We start from the raw sequence: 18,354 nt of genomic DNA, 5'->3' as shown, positions 1-18,354 counted from the left end.
TGCATATGCATGGATTGTATATGAGTGTTTCATATGTGTATATGAATAGTGCCATGTGTGTATGTGTATCATGTGTGCATATGTATATAGTGTGTCATGTGTGTAAATGTATAGAGTGTGCATATGTATATAGTGTATCTGTGTGTATATGTATAGAGTGTATCATGTGTAAATGTATAGAGTGTGCATATGTATATAGTGTGTCATCTGTGTGTATATGTATAGAGTGTATCATGTGTGAATATGCAAAAGGTGTATCTTGTGTGCATATGCATAGAGTGTATCATGTGTGTAAATGTATAGAGTGTGCATATGTATATAGTGTATCATCTGTGTGTATATGTATAGAGTGTATCATGTGTGCATATGCAAAACGTGTATCTTGTGTGCATATGCATAGAGTGTATCATGTGTGCATATGCATAGAGTGTTTCATATGTGTATATGAATAGAGTGCCATGTGTGTATATGTATAGAGTGTATCATGTGTGCATATGTATATAGTGTATCATGTGTGTATATGTATAGAGTGTATCATGTGTGCATATGCATAGAGTGTTTTATATGTCTATATGTGTGTTGTGTATATGTATAGACTGTACCATGTGTGCATTTGCATAGTGTTTCATATGTGTATATGTATAGTGTGTACCATGTGTGCATATGTATAGAATGTGTCTTCTGTGTGTATATGTACAGAATGGATCATGTGTGCAAATGTATAGAGTATCATTTGTGTGTATATGTCTATATGTCTATCCCAGATCCTGACAGAAGTGCATCATCGATGTCTGAATAAGTAAAGAGTGTTTCATGTGTGTATGTGTATAGGGTGTATATGCATTCAATTTAATTAAATTCAATTCACCTTTATTTGTGTAGCGCTTTTACAATGTAGATTGTGTCAAAGCAGCTTCACATAAATGGTCATAGTAAATTGGAACAGTGTAGTTCAGTTTTTAGTATTTAAGTTCAGTTCAGTTTAGCTCAGTTCAGTGTGGTTTAATAATCACTACTGAGAGTCCAAACACTGAAGAGCAAATCCAACGATGCGCAGCTCTACAGATCTCGAACCATGCAAGCCATTGGCGACAGCGGAGAGGGGAAAAACTTCACTAATTGGTGAAAGTGAAGAAAACAAACCTTGAGAGAAACCAGACTCAGTTGGGCACGACCATTTTAATTTCTCCGCTGGCCAAAGGTCTTGTGCAGAGCTGCAGTCTTAGCGGCGGAGGCTGAAAGCTGGCCTCAGCGAAGACTCGTCTGCCCCTGGAGCGTCACAGGAATCAGTCTCATGTTCTCCACTCCTCCATGACCACCACAGTAGCTGCTCAGGATACGGCCAGGTCCAAGATATGGAAACCTTGGGATCATCTCATTGTTGGTCTTGGATTGAATCAGTGACTCTGCATAGTCTGAGGGCCTCGGGAAGAGTATCTCCAGGTGGAAATGGAGAATAAAGAGAATAATTAGCGTAGCTGCTGTTCATGGTGTATATAAACAAGGTGCAGAAACCTGTGTGGAAGCCTGCTAAGTGGTGCACTGAGTGTATGCTTTACTAAACAGATAGGTCTTTAATCTAGTTTTAAATTGGGAGAGTGTGTCTGAGCCTTGGACGTTATCAGGAAGGCTATTCCAGAGTTTATGAGCCATAAATCAGAAGGCTTGACCTCCTTTACTCGACTTAGCTATTCTGGGTACTACCAGAAGCCCTGAGTTTTGAGATCTTAAAGAGCGAATTGGATTGTAGCGAGACAGGAGTTTGGTTAGATAAACAGGAGCTAGATTATTTAAAGCTTTGTAGGTAAGAAGCAATATTTTAAATTCAATACGAAACCTAACAGGCAGCCAGTGTAAGGAGGATAAAATTGGGGTGATGTGATCAAATTTTCTAGACCTGGTAAGAACTCTGGCAGCTGCATTTTGCACTAGCTGAAGTTTATTAATAGAGGATGCTGGGCAGCCAGCAAACAGTGCATTACAGTTGTCTAGCCTAGAAGTCATAAAAGCATGGACTAGCTTTTCTGCATCTGCGATGGATAGTATACCTCGTAACTTAGCAATATTTCTCAGATGAAAGAAAGCAGTTTTTGTGACATGGGATATATGATTTTTAAAAGTTAAATTTCTGTCTAATATAACGCTAACTTTGTATGCCTGTAATTGTAGGTCGAGTTGTGAGATCTGCTGTGTACAGGATTTAGGCCCAATAAGTAATAATTCTGTTTTGTCTGAGTTTAAGAGAAGATAATTGTTGGTCATCCAGTCTTTAACATATTTAATACACTCCAAGTTAGCTGGGACAGTTTAGACATCTTGTCAGGTTTAGTTGAAATATATAATTGAGTATCATCTGCATAGCAGTGAAAGCTGATCCCATGTCTTCTAATAATGTCTCCCAGGGGTAGCATGTATAATGTAAACAGCAAAGGGCCTAAAACTGATCCTTGAGGCACCCCGTACTTTACTGGGCTGACTTGTGAAGGCTGTCCATTAATATTCACAAACTGGTAACGGTCAGCTAAGTATGACTTAAACCATTGTAGAGCCTGTCCCTGGACACCAGTAGACTTTAAGCGATTAATGAGGATACCGTGGTCAATGGTGTCAAATGCCGCACTAAGATCGAGTAGAACTAATAGCGAGATGTACCCTTGGTCAGCAGCTAAGAGTAAATCATTGGTTATTTTCACTAGTGCAGTTTCGGTACTGTGATGAGCTCTGAAACCTGACTGAAACACTTCAAAAACATTGTTCGTCTGCAGAAAGGAGCATAATTGAGCAGAAACAACTTTTTCTAGTATTTTAGACATAAATGGAAGATTTGAAATAGGCCTAATTAGCTAAGTTGCTGGGATCAAGTTGTGGTTTTACTAATAATAGGCTTAATAACAGCTAATTTGTAAGGATTTGGAACATGGCCTAAAGATAAAGAAGAGTTGATAACATTAAGAGGTTCTCCTATAACAGGTAGCAATTCTTTCAGTAATTTTGTTGGAATTGGATCCAACATACACGTAGCTGGTTTAGAGCTATTTAAAATTTTGTCTAGCTCTTCCTGTTCTATGATTTTAAAGCACTGTAGGTTATTTAGATTCAGTAGAATGTTTACTGGATCTGAAGTATAACGCGGTGCAGAAAGTTTAATATCTCCTATTTTCTGTCTAAAGCCTTCTATTTTATCACTGAAAAAATTCATGAAGTCATCACTACTAATTTGCGGTGGAACATTTTGTTCCAAAGATGACCGATTATTTGTTAATTTAGCGATGGTGTTAAATAAGAATCTAGGATTGTTATGATTATTTTCTATCAGTTTGCGGAGGTGCTCCGCCCTGGCAGATTTTAAAGCCCTCCTATAGCTGGACATACTGTCTTTGTACGCAATTTTAAAATCTTCAAAATAATTTTTTTTCCATTTACGTTCCAGGGCACGGGTTGCTGTTTTGAGAGCATGGGTATGACTATTATACCATGGTGTAGTTTTATTCTCTCTAGCCTTTTTTAGTTTGATGGGTGCCACAGTATTTAGAGTGCTAGTAAAGATGGCATCCTTACTGCTGGTTACTACATCAAGGTAATTTGCGTTTGCGGGTGCATTTCGAAATAGAGAAAGATCAGGTAAGTTATTTATGAATTCATCTTTGGTGGATGGAACAATAGTTCTACTAGGGCGATATATCGGAGCAGATCTGCTAATTTCAGGTAAACACAGCTTATATAGTAAGAGGTAGTGGTCTGTAATATCATCACTTTGTGGTATAATGTCTACATCAATTACCTCAATTCCATAAGACAGAATTAGATCTAGTGTATGCTTTAAGCGATGGGTTGGACCAATAACGTTTTGCTTTATCCCTAGTGAATGTAGTAAATCCATAAACGCGAGCCCTAATGTGTCGTTGGCGTCATCTGTGTGGATTTTAAAGTCTCTTACAATTAGTATTTTATCAGTTTTAATTAGTAAGTCAGAAATAAAATCAGAAAACTCTTTTAGAAAATTGACATAGGGTCCTGGGGGTCTATATATGGTGATTAGAGCAAGAGATAACATAGGTTTTTGCATAGTGCCCAGAAGCATAACATTAAGCGCAACAGCACAAGTCTGTTTCTCTGATTAACATTAAGAATATCACTAAAGATTGATGCAACTCCACCACCACGACCAGTTTGACGAGCCTCATGTTTATATAAGAATCCTGGAGGAGTTGCTTCATTTAAACTAATATAGTCATTTTGTTTCAGCCAGGTTTCAGTGAGACAGAGTGCATTAAGATTGTTATCTGTTATTATTTCATTTATGATAAGTGCTTTAGGTGCTAGTGACCTGGTGTTTAGGAGACCAAGCTTTATAAAATTTGTATTTTCACTTTTTAGTGGTTTTTCTGGTTTAATTCTTAATAGATTATTTCTGGAGCACACAGTACGTTTATTTCTTGATCTAATAATACGAGGAACAGACACAGTCTCTATGGGGTTAGCCAGATATGCATTACTGTACGAGTAGGAGTTTGTATGGATAAATTGTGAATTTTGTGAATTTTTACTTACTAGTCAGATAGAGCGAAGTATTCTGGAGATGTTGTCCGACAGGAGTTCAGCTCCAGCTCGACTGGGGTGCAGCCCGTCAGCGCGGAAAAGCCTGGGACGCTCCCAGAAAAGATTCCAGTTATTGGCAAAGAGCAATTTCTGTTCTTCACACCATGTTAATAGCCATTCATTCAGAGCAAAAAGTCTACTGAACCTTTCATTTCATTTCCTTGGCGATAGGTAGGAAGCGGTCCAGAAACGATGATCTGGTGGGCGAGGTGAGTCGAACCGTCTCGATCAGGCTTCTGAAGTCCTTCTTCAGGATCTCTGTCTGCTGGAGCCCGGTGACGTTTGTCCCCACGTGGAGGACGACGGCACCGAGGCTCTCGGAAGTGTTTAGGATAGTAGGTATCTGTGCAGAATTATTCTTAACTCGGGCACCAGGGAAGCAGAAAGTGCGTACTTTGTTACCATTGGAGGAAGCGGAGCGGACGTGGCGCACGATTTAGTCGCCGATGATGGCCACATCATGACCCGTCTCGCGGAGAGGGGCGAAGCGGTTCTCCGTGGGGATCTCAAACACTGGAGGAGGAGACGTTCTGCCCCGGGGCCGTCGACCTACCCCGAGGCGTGAACGACGCCTGGGAGAGCCCTCGGTGCGCTGAGCCTGGACAGAGAAACATGCGGGGTTGAGGAAGACGTTGTGCTGTGGTTGTATTGCACACTTATCTGACGAGCGAGTACGGGGTAAGAGCATTTGTGTGTATATGTATAGAGTGTATCTGTATCTGTGTTAATGCATCATGTGTGCATATGCATAGAGTGTTTCATGTGTATATGTATAGACTGTACCACGTGTGCATTTGCATAAAGTGTTTCGTATAGTGTGTGCAAATGAATATTGTGTGTATATGTATCTTGTGCAAATGTATCAGTTGTGTGTAAATGTAAATAGTGTATCATCTGTGTGTATAAGTATAGAATTTATCACGTGTGCATATGCAAAAAGTGTATAAGAATAGAGTGTACTTATGTATGGAGTGTGTATAAGCATAGTGTGACCATTCACACCAGAGACCCAGGTTCTGTCAACTTCCAATAGCTTAGTGGGTTCGTGCCTCACCTTTCACACCAGAGACCAGGGTTCTATCCCAGATCTCAACAGAAGTGTATTATTATTATGTAAGTATGGCGTGTTTCATGTGTGTATATGTATGCTGTGTATAACCATAGAGTGTACATATGTATGGAGTCTATATGTATAGAGTGTATCATGTGTGCATAAGCATAGAGTGTTTCATGTGTGTTATGTATAGACTGTACCATGTGTGCATTTGCATAGAGTGTTTCATATGTGTATATGTATAGTGTGTGTCTTCTGTGTGTATATGTACAGAGTGGACTATGTGTGCAAATGTATAGAGTGTATCATTTGTGTGTTAGAGTTCAAGATGGCGCCGATGACCATGGCCGCCTCTGTGTCGTGCTCTGCAGTAGTGTTTGTGTTTTTGTTAGTTTGTGTTGTCTCGAGTCATATTCCTACAATTAGTTTCACCAGAGACGAATTGTTGGACATTCGGGCACATACACCACTGAATATTTTTCCATACCTGGATTTATCTGATGTTCTGTTGGACATTGTAGTCAGAGGATCTGCAGTGCTACTCAAACGCTTTCAAGCGCGCAGACGAGGAAAGCGTGCAGGCGCGCTTGTGAAACTCAGACAGCGCGGATTTCGGACCGCGTTGCCTAGCATCCATCTGGCAAATCTCCGCTCTCTACCCAACAAAATAGACGAACTCATTCTGCTCTCTCAGCCAAACAGGGATTTTCTGCATTCAGCTGCTCTGTGTTTCACGGAAACCTGGCTGAACAACACCATACCGGACAACGCGCTTCACCTACCGGGCTATCAGCTGTTCAGAGCGGATCGCGACGAAGAATCAACGCGGAAATCACGCGGTGGCAGGACGTGCTTTTACATCAATGAAAGGTGGTGTACAGATGTAACAGTTTTAAAGAAGATGTGCTGTCCAGATCTCGAAGCACTGTTTATTAACTGTAAGCCTTTTTACTCCCCACGCGAGTTCTGCTCGTTCATCCTCGTCAGTGTTTACATTCCTCCGCACGCGCATGCGAGCCTGGCGATACAGAAACTAGCTGATCAGATCACGGTGATAGAGCAACAACACCCGGACTCTGTTTTAATCATTCTCGGGGATTTTAACAAAGCAAAACTATCCCGTGAACTGCCAAAATATAGACAGCATGTTACATGTCCCACAAGAGACAGTAATATACTGGATCACTGCTATACTACAATAAAGGATGCATACTGCTCCGTCCAACGAGCAGCTTTGGGACACTCTGACCATTGTTTGATTCATCTCATTCCAACCTACAGGCAGAAACTGAAAACAGCCAAACCTGTATTAAGATCTGTGAAAAGATGGACTAACGAAACAGTGCGGGATCTACAAGCCTGTTTCGACCTCACTGACTGGAGTGTTTTTGAAGCTGCTGTAAACGATCTGGGTGAGCTCACAGAGACTGTAACATCTTATATCAGTTTCTGTGAAGACGTGTGCATTCCTACCAGGACTCAACTCACATACAACAATGACAAACCATGGTTCACTGTAAAACTCAGACAGCTACGTCAGGCCAAGGAGGTTGCTTACAGGAATGGGGATAGGGCCTTGTATAAGCAGGCCAAATACACACTGGAAAAGGATATCAGAGTCGCAAAAAGGAACTATTCTGAGAAACTAAAGAGTCAGTTCTCTTCCAGCGACTCAGCATCTGTGTGGAAAAGTCTGAAAAACATAACAAACTACAAGACACCATCCCCCAGCACTGTAGACAATGAACGACTTGCAAACGATCTAAATGAGTTTTACTGCCGGTTTGAGAAAACCCCCCACACCCACTCTGAACTGCTCTTCACGCCACCATTAACACCTCCACCACCCCCGCCTCCCCCATACCTGCACAACAGTTCAGTGAAGAGGAGGTGCGCCAGGTCTTCCAGAAACAGAAGAGGAAAAAAGCACCAGGCCCAGATTTTATTTTATTTGACCAACTGGCCCCCATCTTCACCCTGATCTTCAACAGATCACTGGAGCTGTGTGAAGTGCCCTCCTGCCTCAAACGCTCCACCATCATCCCCATCCCAAAGAAACCCAAACTTACAGGACTAAATGACTACAGACCGGTGGCACTAACATCTGTGGTCATGAAGTCTTTTGAAAAACTGGTGCTGGCCCACCTGAAGGACATCACTGAACCCTCACTGGACTCTCTTCAGTTTGCCTACAGAGCAAACAGGTCCGTCGATGATGCAGTAAATATGGGACTGCATTATGTTCTGCAACACCTAGACAGACCAGGGACCTATGTGAGGATCTTGTTTGTTGACTTCAGCTCGGGGTTTAACACTATCATCCCAAAACTTCTCCTGCCCAAATTAACTCAGCTCTCTGTGCCCACCTCTGTCTGTCAGTGGATCAACAGCTTCCTAACGGACAGGCAGCAGCTGGTGAAGCTGGGAAAATTCTCATCTAGTATCTGCACAATCAGCACTGGCGCCCCCCAGGGGTGTGTCCTCTCCCCACTGCTCTTCTCCCTGTACACGAATGACTGCACTTCAAAAGACTCCTCTGTGAAGCTCTTGAAGTTTGCAGACGACACCACACTTATCGGCCTCATTCAGGACGGTGACGAGTCTGCTTACAGGTTAAGGAGTAGGCTGTCTGGTGCAGTCACAACAACCTGGAGCTCAACACGCTCAAAACAGTGGAGATGATAGTGGACTTCAGGAGAAACCCCCCTGCTCTCCCCCACTGAGTATCATGGACAGCATTGTGGCAGCAGTGGAGTCATTCAGGTTCCTGGGCACCACCATCTCTCAGGATCTGAAGTGGGACACTCACATTGACTCCATTGTCAAAAAAGCTCAACAGAGGCTGTACTTTCTTCGTCAGCTGAGGAAGTTTAACCTCCCAAAGGAGCTGCTGGAACAGTTCTACACCTCCATCATTGAATCAGTCATCTGCACATCAATAACTGTCTGGTTTAGCTCAGCTACTAAATACGACCTCCAAAGACTAAGTCGAATAGTTCCGACCAGAGATGTATAAAGTACTAGAGACCCAGACTTAAGTAAAAGTACAAGTACTCTATCAAAAAGTGACTTGAGTAGAAGTAAAAGTGCTCTTTAAGCACCATACTTAAGTGGAAGTACTAAAGTATTCAACATTTTTTGTACTTAAGTATTGCAAGTAGTTTATTTCAAAATGTACTACTCAAGTACTGAAAGTAAAAGTACAAGTATTGTGTAATGTAGTTATTAAAGAATGCAGTCAAAAGACATCATATTGTTTTGTTTATTTTAAATCTCTTTTTTGGGAGCACGTCATTAAGCAGAACAAAAAGAAACATGACTTACAATACTGTTTTTCTCTCACGCTTGAACCACAGATCTGACAGATTATAACAGCTTTAACACACACCTTTCAAAGTTGTGTGTCACAAAAACAGTCCATAATCCACTCAAAACGCTATTGAAACCCATTTTCGGAGCACAAATTACTGGTTGTAAACGCTGTAAATGAACGTTCTAATTCACTTGATTTTGATTTTATTGTAAAAAAAAAGAAAACGTGTATATAACTGTGTTAAATGAAAATCTGAAATATTTTATGGCTTATGGCTATGATTTAGTATTCAAAAATGTTTTGTTTTGATTGTTTTAATTAAATTGGTCTTAAACTTCATATTTTTATAGTATATTTATTCATTCTGGTACTTTTACCATAAACCAACATCTCAACCATTTGGTAGAGGCTGATATTTTAGAAATTATGGGATGTGTTGGGGGAAAATGTTGGTTTTTTTTCTTGGTGTGACAGTTAAATGGTTACTTGTAATACAATTGTGTCCTTTAATACAGCAGTAATATATATGAACTGTACCCTTAATTTGACCCGCTCAAAGAAAACACTCTTTCTGAATGTATCAAACAAAACTCATGCACAGAAGACAGCATGAGCATTTATAGCAAATAAACTAATGTAAATATTCTCCCGCCTGCTTTTTAAACGCAGTTATTATTTGGTTATTTTCTTCACCTTCTAAACAGAAAGGGCTGCTATCGGCTTTAGAAATGAAAGCGTTGTTCACTGACGGCGGGAAGAACAGCCGCGGTTACAGTCTATGTATGTATAATACGCGGTTATCACAGGTAATCTATAATAGACACAGTGGAGAAAACTTGCACCTCATACACGCCCAGGTCTGGATCCACAAGTATCGCTTTAACAGCCAATAGCCAAAAGTTACCTCACAAACAGGCCAGCGGGTCAAATGTCCAAAGTGAGAGAGGCAGAGATGGAGTCTCACAACATTTCTCTGTAGTAGTGAAATAGCGGCTCGTGTGCTGTGCCGCCTTCACTCGCCCTCGCGCCTCCGTCCTTCGCCATAGTATTGCGACACCGCACATAGGAGATAAATGACGTCAGTACATAATAACCCGTTATGATCTATTACTGAACCGATATCGACCATTTTGACACCTCTAGTAACGAGTAACGATGCAGCTCATAAAAAATCTATCGGAGTAAAAGTATTAAACTCATCGAAAATATGTACTTAAGTAAAAGTGGAAGTAGGAGAAAAAAACAATACTCCAGTAAAGTACAGATACTGCCTTTTAGTACTTAAGTACAGTAGTGAAGTAGTTCTACTTCGTTACTATACATCTCTGGTTCCGACTGCTGAGCGAATCACTGGTACAACCCTTCCTACTCCCCAAGAACTGTACTTATCCAGAGCGAGCAGAAGGGCTGACAAAATCACTCTGGACCCCTCACACCCAGCACACTGCCTCTTTGAACTTTTACCTTCTGGTCGACGCTACAGAGCACTGCGCACCAGAACAGCCCGACACAGAAACAGTTTCTTCCCTCAGGCAATCCATCTCATGAACACTTGATGATAATAATTGTGGAGCCAACATCACTACTTGCCATACACTTTTATACACATATACACTTATTTAACAACACACTTTACATGCCAATTTGCACATAACAGCTGCACATATAACGTTGTATATAGTAATAAACATGTTCATACACTTGTCAATCTGTATATTTGCACTCACTACTTCTATTTTTTCAAAAATATATTTATTATCTGTTTTTTTGTCCTGTCTCTGTAATCCTGTTGCACTGTAGAAGCTCTGTCACGAAAACAAATTCCTCGTATGTGTGAACATACCTGGCAATAAAGCTCTTTCTGATTCTGATTCTTAGTGGGTTTGTGACTCACCTTTCACAGCAGAGACCAGGGTTCTGTCCCAGAAGTGCAGAGATGTATAGTAACAAAGTAGAAGTACTGAAAGGCAGTATCTGTACTTTAATGGAGTATTGTTTTTTTCTCCTACTTCCACTTTTACTTAAGTACACATTTTCGATCAGTTTAATACTTTTACTCCGATAGATTTTTTATGAGCTGCATTGTTACTCGTTACTAGAGGTGTCAAAATGATCGATATCGGTTCAGTAATAGATCATAACCGGTTATTACGTACTGACGTCATTCATCTCCTATGCGCGATATCGCAATACTATGGCGAAGGACGGATCCGCGAGGGCGAGAGAAGGCGGCACAGCACACGAGCCGCTATTTCACTACTACGGAGAAATGCTCCATCTCTGCCTCTCTCACTTTGGACATTTGACCCGCTGGCCTGTTTGTGAGGTAACTTTTTCTCTCCTCTTGGCTGTTAAAGAGGTACTTGTAGATCCAGAGGAGCAAGTTTTCTCCACTGTGTCCATTATGGATACCTGTGATTGAGCGGGTCAAATTAAGGGTGCAGTTCATATATCTTACTGCTGTATTAAAGAACAAAATTGTACAGTATTACAAATATCCCTTTAACTGTCACACCAAGAAAAAAACTATAATTTTTTTATTCCATTTCTTAACTCCTAATGTCGCTAGTTAACACAATCAATGCATTTTTTCCCCCAACCCATCCCATAATTTCTAAAATATCAGCCTCTACCAGATGGTTGAGATGTTGGTTTAAGGTGAAAGTACCAGAATGAATAAATATACTATAAAAATATGAAGTGTAAGACCAATCTAATTAAAAACATAATCAAAATAAAACATTTTTGAATACTAAATCATAGCCATAAGCCATAAAATATTTCAGATTTTTATTCAACACAGTAATACACACGTTTTCTTGTTTTTTACAATGAAATCAAAATCAAGTGAATTAGTGCAACAGGATTTAGTTTGCTTGTTTAGTTTAGTTTCACGAGTGCTTCCAGAAGATGGAACTCCTCTTTATTGTGGTATTAACCAATCAATCAAACTTCCAAAACTCCCAAAGCGTGAGTGTGTGTTTGTGTATGTGTGTGTGTAAGAGAGAGAGAGTGTGTATGAGTGTGTAAAAGTGTATTTATATGTGTTTGTGTGTGCGTGTGCCCATGTATATGTATAACAACATCTGTATTACACAGATATTACGAGGAGATGGTGAATTATGTGGACATTATGTATGACATTCAATCATACTAAATATTTTTCAATTTCAGAAAGTAAAACTACACATAATTTCCTGTAAGGGTTAGGTTTAGAGATAGGATTTGGGGTTAGAGCAATTGAAAGTACAGTTTGTACAGTATAAAAACAATTATAACTTATGTTATGTCCCCACAATTCACAAAAATGTGTGTGTGAGAGAGAGAGAGAGAGATATAGAGAGAATAGTGTGTGAGAGTGTGTGAATGTGTGAGAGTGTAGGGAGAGAGTGTACATTTAGGTGTGTGCAAGGCAGTGTACATGTGTGTGTGTGTGTGTGTGTGTGTGTGTGTGTGTGTGAGAGAGAGAGAGAGAGAGAGAGAGAGAGAGAGAGAGAGAGAGAGAGAGAGAGAGAGAAAGAGAATGTATGTGAGTGAACATGGTGAATTATCTCATCAGTGAAGGGATTTTCTGGTAAAAGGGCCTGACGATGTGAGTTTTTGTACCATAGAAATTACTGACATCCATCAAATATCTACAAAAAACAAACAAACAATCAAATATCAACACAATTGTTAGCACAAGTTAATAGTTACTAGTTACACAAGTATTAGCCATTTAAGAGGTAATCATCTTTGAAAGTTGTGATTTCCACACACAAGGTCTAAAAATTCATTATATTTACTCCAAAAATATCCTAAAAGTGTTGATATATATATATATATATATATATATATATATATATATATATATATATATATATATATATATATATATATATATATATATATATATACTTAAGACATTTTCTATATTCATGAATAAATAACAAGCTGTGTCAAATTTATTCTGTGAATGATCAAAAGTTGATGTTTCTCAGCAAACAGTTCATTCAGACTGCAGAAATGCATGATATGAAATCATTAGTTTTGCTTTGACAAATTAACCATTTGGTCTAGCATGTTTTTGAACCATTAATACAAACACACTAAATATTTTTCATGGTACCAAGTAACATAACTTTGTAAAGTTAGGGCTCTTAGAGGGTAATATGTTAAAAAATATATGCTTACCTTGCAAATTTTTACCAAAAACAGTTCACATGATGTCAAGACTGATTTCTTTGTTTTTGATTTCAATGTAGAAGCAATGTTGTGATGAGTACTTTCAAGTTTAGTTAAGTTAGGTACTCCTCTCAATAAGATATGGACAACTTTTTGGTCGAGCAGGCAAGTAAAGGAATAATATATTAATATTAATATGTTTATATATTTTGATTAAAAAATTCTTGTGTTGTGAAGAAAAAAATCTAATTATGTATGGAAAGCATTATCAATGCTTAGATATCAAATTGAACTGAATCGATGGCATGATAATCGTAACCGAACCAAACCGTGAGACCAGTGTAAAATCACACCCTTACTTATTACAATTATAGACCTTTTTCTTGGCTACTGCATGGAGGGCGCCATAGCGACCAGCGTCTTCCGGAAGAATGTTAAGAACTTCCATTTACAACCGGTAATTTGCGCTCCGAAACTGGGTTTCAATAGCGTTTTGAGTGGATTACGGAGTGTTTTGTGACACACAACCTTGAAAGGTGTGTGTTAAAGCTGTTTTAATCTGTCAGATCTGTGGTTCAAGCGCGAGAAAAAAAACAGTATTGTAAGCCATGTTTCTTTTCAATCTGCTTAATCACGTGCCCCAAAAATAGATATTTAAAATAAACAAAACAATATGATGTCTTTTGACTGCTTTCTTTAATAATTACATTACACAATACTTGTACTTTTACTTTCAGTACTTAGGTAGTAAATTTTGAAATAAACTACTTGCAATACTTAAGTACAAAAAATGTTGAATACTTTAGTACTTCCACTTAAGTATGGTGCTTAAAGAGCACTTCTACTTCTAAAGTCTTTTTTTGATAGAGTACTTGTACTTTTACTTAAGTCTGGGACTCTAGTACTTTATACATCTCTGAATATTGATGGTTATTATATAAGTATGGAGTGTCCCATGTGTGTATATTTATGCTGTGTATAAGCATAGAGTGGATACGTACAGTATATAGTGTATATGTATAGATTGTGCATATGTATATAGAGTATCATCTGTGTGTATAGAGTGTCATGTAAGTATATGTATAGGGTGAATCATGTGTGCATTTGAATACAGTGTATCATCTGTGTATGTGTATATAGTGTCATGTGTGTAACACAGGGAGAACATGCAAACTCCACACAGAAACACCAACTGAGCCGAGGCTCGAACCAGCGACCTACTTGCTGTGAGGTGACAGTACTACCTACTGCGCCGCCAGCTCGATAACGTTAATATTATTTTGTAGTGTGTGCTGTGCCGCGGTTTTAATATCTTGCAGTGTGCGCACATTTAAGATTTGAGGTAATAACATCGCCATGATGGTCAAAGAAATCGAAACATGCTTTTCACCCCAATGCAATTTAATAGGCCACTATAAAGACTAAAAAACTTTATTCTTACATTTGCTTAATTATTGCAGCCTAGGGCTATACTTCTCACCATGTATTTTATATTTTCTAAAACATACAGTATAGTGTAAAAGGATGTTTATTAAAACAAGCAAACAAAATTATATTTTAACTGAACACATCACATAATGTACAGTACACATAAATATTGTGAAAAGGCAAAGCTGAAAATCTAAGGTTAAAGCGCCACCCAGCAACCAAAAGCTTCTGGCGCACGTAGGTACCTCCGCAGCAGCGTTACGAGTGGCGGTATACGCGCCGTTCTGAAGTAGTGACATCTGTATATGCTGAGCACTGCAGAATGTTCTCTATACTCTGTAGGTAAGGGAAGTGTTCCGGGCACACTCTCTTCTTCTGTTGTTACAAACATTCCACCCTTCAATGCTTGGGTAATTTCATTCTTTCGTTAGTTTTCATTATTTGTTGCTCATGATACAGTCTAATGTAATGAAAACAATGTAATGCCTGATTTTTAAATTACATTCATTTATTTAAATTGTCTTTATCTGTCTTTGCACAAAATCAAACATGTGTATTTAAACAAGACCACTATTATAATAAGGGTTATAAGACAATATACAATTGGGGGGGATCTTGTTTTTTTTTTTTCAGGGAAAAATATTCTAAAGGAGCTGTTGGCATGCAATTGAACCAGATTTTCTTAAAAACCCAAACAATACAAACAAAAATATAACAAGACAAAAAATCTGAAAAATTGTTATGTGTAATATCAATGGAATAACACAAGGATAATGTACTGAACTACTGAAATGTATTTAATACTTTAAGTAAAAGTCTTTTTAATGATAGCAGCTTAAAGACGCCTCTCATATGTAGAATGAAGTCACATGCATTGCTCAGGTGTGAGTTTTTCACAGACTTCAACAGTGTAAAAAGCTTAATGATTTTGAGGGTCTCGTCTATAGAATCTGAGCTTTATTTTCTTTTTTATATTGGATTTAAGTCAGGTGATTGACTGGGCCATTCTACAGCTTGATTTTCTTTCTCTGAAAGCATTTGAGAGTTCCCTTGGCTGTGTTTTAGATCATTGTCATGCTGAATTGTCCACCCTTCATCTTTATCATCTTGATAATGTAGATGTTAGACTAAAGCAGCTAATATTCATTTACATTGACGAAGGGCAGAGGGTTGCTGAATAACTACTGCGAGATTTCAACTGCTGTCTGGGCTTTCTACACCTCCCCTTCTTCATGTGTTCAATACTTTTTTCCTGTGTCGTTTCATTTTATTACACATAACCTAATTTGTAAACTAATTAATATTGTTTTCTTTGCATATATGGATTTCTTTGGTTGATACCAACATCTAGTGAACATTTTAAGTCAACAGCACCTTTAGAAATATGTTTGAGAAAATGGTGACGTGTTAAATACTTATTCCCTTACTGTATATAGTATTTTGGTAGTATTTAATAGGAGAATTTCCCTACAAAATCCTACTGTTTTTAATTAAACGATGCTTAAGTTAAAATTGTTAATGATGCTGAGACAAACCAAAGAACATGTAGATGCTCCACAGGTCGAAGTTCGCAATTTTCATTGTTACACCATTTGGAAGTAATCAGAAAGCGACGTCGTCACATAACCCTGCGAATAAGGTGTCAGCAAGCTCCTTTTACTGAAAAAAAGAGAAAATAAATAAATATATAAAGCGTTGCTCCAGCAGATAAAAAGTGTTCAAATTACAAAAGGAAAGGATGGAAAAATAACTGCAATTTACACTCATTTTCACCTTTTGTTGCGAGTTTTCTGTCCTGGGATTGGCGCGGCCGGGGAGAGGAGGCTATTCTCCAGGGAGCGGGATGTGTGTTCGGCAGGACAATGGACGGAGGCTCACACCAGGCCCGGCGCGTCACACCTGCTGAGAGAATAAATGACACACTTCGTTCTTCACCGTTGTCTGCCTGGCATTTCACACACGCTCCAAATTCATCACCTTTGTCTTCAAAACAAAGGCAAGAGGAGAAAAAAAAGGGGAGAAATTGCTTGGTCTGAGGTGAGCTTAAGGAAATATTTCCAGAGCCGGAGAGGGACAATAACCTTTTGTGTGCTTTGTGCTAGTACACAGACAAAAGCCTCAAATACAACATCCGTTTGAAGATCTAAGTCCATCAGAGATGTTTTTATGAGGGATGCACATTTTGGCATGGCAGGTCTATTAATATTCTTCCAAGTTGTGATTGGAAATTAAGCTGGATGGACATTTCCCAAAGGGCTTGCGGCAAACAGAGAAGCGTGTTGGATTGAGTCTCATGCATCTGTGTATGAATCTGCTATAATCAGACAGGGAGAGATGTTATGCTTGAAATTAAATTAAAACATGTTTAAGATTATTATTATTATTGTCAGTGTTGAGGGAAGCTTCTATTGAACAACTGGTTCTTAGTTACAATAGCTACTTTTTAAGGAAAGAGGTGTTTTTTGTTTCACTTTCTCATATGAGGTACGGTTGCTGTTTTGTAATAAAATAAAATTTTATTTAATTAATTAACAATAAAATTTTACGTTTGACAAATGTATGGCCCTTTTACACCAAAACTGAAATGGGAAGTGAATGAATCTCAGGCTGAATAAAATATAAATTCACATCTCTGTACAGCTGAGGAGAAGCTTAAACAAACCTTTCAGCTATGCTACCTTTCTGCATTGATGAAGCAATTAATGCATGAAAAAACCCTCTTCTGCATAGAATATTGATTTAAGTTTAAGTTTTTGTGCAAGTCAGATGAGTAAATCAACCTACATTAGTTAATTACTGTTTTTTAGCAAGTTAGCATGTCAGTAAACCGATTTCTAAAGACTCCTAAACTTTTTGCTCAAATTAGTCACCAGCAATTTTCGAGATGCTATTCACCATTCACAGCTGAACAATTTTCACTGGTGAAAAGCAGAGTTAACTTGCAAAATCACTCCCTGACGTTAGATGGTTCTTAATGATAAACAAAAATAGCCCGGGACACAAGGTGGCACTGCCAACTTCACTCTTCAGGCACTGATTTGTTGCACAGAAAAAGTAGACACCTAACTCTTTTTCATTGCCTGTCTTCAATATCCAAAACCCTATGTCCTCATTCACTATTGCCTGCATTAGACCAATTGTTGTGTGAATAGAATTGTCACACTGCCTCCACACTTTTGTACGTCATAAAAAATTGAAACCAGCTTAGATTTTTTCTGTTTTTCGCAACAGAAAAAACGCTTTGAAATGTGCTTTGACAGGTCAGAATCACCGTATAAGCGAAAAGCTAAATACGATGAACACAGTTCATAAAATAAATATAGAATGTGACGGACAGTTGAGAATTCATGACTGGTGCAGTCTGCCCTGCTTCTGTTTGGTATGTGTGTGTGTGTCCATATATTTGACGTAGCCTACTGTGCACATTATAATATAAAGCATTGTCCGCTTTTGTTCTGCTGCTTTGACACGTCAACGTGGCCACCATCTATTATAATGTCCATAGGTACTGCCAGTCTCTGTTCAGAATTTGTTTATGCACGTGAATGTGTGACGTATCCAGCCTGATCTCATGAGAAAACGTAAGTATTTTACGTTTTGACAGTTTAGTGGCTAATTCGTACGAATTCGTACGAGTTCAGCTGTACGAAATGGTAAGATTTTAAAAAGGAGGCGTGGCACCTAACCCCGCCCCTAAACCCAACCGTCATTGGAGGATGAGCAAATCGTACTAAATTGTACGAATTAGCCACTAAAAAAAAAGTTACGAATTGCCGTGAGATTGTGTTGACGTATC

The 18,354-nt window shown here is 38.8% G+C and overlaps 1 long non-coding RNA gene across 2 annotated transcripts in view; it reads right to left on the bottom strand.

The window, feature by feature from the left end:
- Positions 1-918: 918 nt before the first annotated feature.
- Positions 919-18,354, bottom strand: part of LOC130218879 (uncharacterized) — a 76,130-nt gene continuing 58,694 nt past the window's right edge. For both annotated transcript variants that reach the window (XR_008836005.1, XR_008836006.1), the window contains 4 exons: positions 16,332-16,460; positions 16,094-16,217; positions 4,552-5,197; positions 919-1,437 (listed from right to left, as the gene is read on the bottom strand). This is a non-coding gene — a long non-coding RNA (uncharacterized LOC130218879). The remainder of the gene's footprint in view (positions 1,438-4,551; positions 5,198-16,093; positions 16,218-16,331; positions 16,461-18,354) is intronic.

Source organism: Danio aesculapii, chromosome 24 (assembly GCF_903798145.1).
Source record: "Danio aesculapii chromosome 24, fDanAes4.1, whole genome shotgun sequence".
Lineage (NCBI taxonomy): Eukaryota > Metazoa > Chordata > Actinopteri > Cypriniformes > Danionidae > Danio > Danio aesculapii.
The sequence above is the reverse complement of the archived record's forward strand: the minus strand, read 5'-3'. Positions and strand labels throughout refer to the sequence as shown.